Here is a 2737-nt window from a genome sequence, read left to right on the forward strand (position 1 = left end):
CCTCCCTTGATCACTAATTGAGAAAATGCCTTACAGCTGGATCTCATGGAGGCATTTCCTCAACTGAAGCTCCTTTCTCTGTGATAACTCCAGCTGTGTCAAATTGACACAAAACCAGGCAGTACAGGGAGTAACTGGGAGGAGTAGAAGGAGGGGACACTTCAAATCAGGATGTAGTGCATGAGAAAAGAATCTACTCCAGTAAAGGGTGTGTGTGTGAAAAGAAAAATGCCATCATAAGGAGTATTTCCTTAGACAATTGATGGAGGAGGGCCCAGCCCATTGTGAATGGCGCCATTCCTGGGCTGGTGTTCCTGGGGTCTACAAGAAAGCAAGCGGAGGCAGCCATCGGAAGAAGGTGGTAATACCCCACCATGGCCTCAGTGTCAGCGCCTGCCTTCAGGGTCTGTTTGAGTTCCTGTTCTGACTTCTTTTGACGATGAACTGTGGAAATCTAAGCTAAATAAGCCGTTTCCTCCCCAATTTGCTATTTGCTCCTGGTGTTTCATCATAACAATAGTAACTCTGACTAAGACAAATTGATACTGAGCTGTGCATAGACAGCCTGGTTCCCAGTCAAGCACAGGCCTTGAACAATGTGACTTGGTGGGCGATGACTTCTGCCTGCATGGGAAGGCAGGTGTTTGGCCACTCCTCCTGGGCCTCTAGCTTCTGTCACAGCTACACTCTCCTACAACACCCTGCAGAGAGGTGTGGTGGCCATCAGTCACATAAGCAATGCCCTAAGCTTCTGCTATTCTGTCTGGACTCTACCCACAGTTACCTGGCAACAACCAGGTATGCTCCTTTCCACAGTTATCTGGCAACAGATAGGCAGGCCCAGCCCACCATAAAAGGAGCTGCTCCTTGTTCTCTTAACCTCTTATTCTCTTGCTCTTACTTTTGCTCCCTTGCTCCCTGCCCCTCTCTCTGCCTTCCCTTCCTCACCACTCCACGTGGCCATGGCCAGCCTCTGCTTCCCTACTGTCTCCCTCTTTCTGCCTTTCTACAATAAACACCTTAGAACCATGAATTGCCTGTTCTCATCAGGACCCGGCGCACTGGAGCAATGGAGCAGGTCTCCCTATACTGAGCTGCGTCTAACCTCCCGCTGGGAGGCCTCCCTGAGCACCAGCCATGGCTGCCAACCAACCCAAGCAAACCTTCCCACTGAAAGGCTCTTCTTTTCTCTGCAGTAACCAGCCAGAGTTCTCCCTCCCTGCTCTTTTCCCTTCGGCCCCTGGACCAGAGTCTGCCCAAGGGTCCATACTCTGTTCTCAGCTCTTCTGCGACATCCAGCGGCATCTGAGGTGTCCAAGACTGAGAACCTGACATACCTGACCTCTGTGCGGCTCAGGGACCTCAGAACTGCCTCTTCTGAGGCACCCAGTGGTGTCTGTGATGCCCAAGTATGATCTTGACTCCAGCAGGTCCTTGGGGACCTCAGACTGTGCCTTCTCCACCCCTGGAGTGGGGTCCTCAAGCTTTCCACAACCTGATGCCTGCCTGGTGGTGGCAGTGGGGCCCACGCAGTCAGACTTCCCATATCCCGTCTTGCCCAGCGGCCCAAGCAAGCCCTGAGCCGCCATGGGAGCCCATTTTGACCCACAAGAAGCTATGGGGTACTGCTGTGACAGACATAACCATGTTGTTTTGGTGAGGATTGTGGGAAGACTGGAGCTTTGTGTAAGAAAAGCCACTGAGTAGTCAGTGTTTGGTGAGGTGTTCTGTATGATCTTGGAAGATATGAATGCAGAAGGTGGAGTCTTGGCTTGTAAAGTTTCAGAGGGAAGTGTGGATTGTGGGGTCATAGCAGTGATGTCATGTTCTACATCTTGGAGATTCAGTGAGATCACTCAGTGAGAACCAAGTCTATAATCCCAAGGAAGAAACAGTTCTCATTGAAAAGTTTGACTCATCTAAGATCCCTCTCTTTATTTAAGTCCTGAGTGTTTCTTACCTCCCAGGTCTCTGGTACCTCCTAGAGGGTCCCCCCTCCTACCTCCCAAGGTTGCCTATTTCCATTCTTTCTGCTGGCCCTCAGGACTTCACTCCTATTTGTCACTGCCCCTAATACTGGATCACGTTCCCCCTTTCCCCTCCCTCTCCCTTCTCCCACCCAAGTTCCTCCCTCCCTCTGCACTCTGTGATTGCTTTCTTCTCCCTCTTAAGTGGGATTGAGGCAACCTTACTTGGACCCTTAGGCTTGTTCATCTTTTTGAGTTCTGTGGATTGTAACCTGGGTATTCTGTACTTTTTGGGGGGCTAACATCCACTTATTAGTGAGTACATACCATGCATGTCCTTTTGGGTCTGAGTTACCTCACACAGGTTGATATTTTCTAGTTCCATAAATTTGCCTGCAAAACTCAGGATGTCCTCATTCTTTTTTTTTCTCTTTCTTTCTTTCTTTCTTTCTTTCTTTCTTTCTTTCTTTCTTTCTTTCTTTCTTTCTTTCTTTCTTTCTTCTTTTTTTGATATTTTCTTTATTTACATTTCAAATGTTATCCCCTTTCCTAGTTTCCCCTCCAAAAATCCCCTCCCTTATCCCCTTGCCTTCCCCCTGCTCCCCAACCCACCCACTCTCATTACTGGTCCTGGCATTCCCCTATACTGGGGCATAGAACCTTCATAGGATCAAGGGCCTCTCCTCCCATTGATGACCGACTAGGCCATCCTCTGCTACATATATAGCTAGAGCCACAAGTTCTACCATGTGTTTTCTTTGATTGGTGGT

General features: G+C 49.1%; 1 pseudogene; it reads left to right on the plus strand.

Moving 5' to 3' along the window:
- The first annotated feature begins 1587 nt into the window (after window positions 1-1587).
- Window positions 1588-2737, plus strand: part of LOC110339012 — a 27322-nt pseudogene continuing 26172 nt past the window's right edge.

This window comes from Mus pahari, chromosome 22 (assembly GCF_900095145.1).
Source record: "Mus pahari chromosome 22, PAHARI_EIJ_v1.1, whole genome shotgun sequence".
Lineage (NCBI taxonomy): Eukaryota > Metazoa > Chordata > Mammalia > Rodentia > Muridae > Mus > Mus pahari.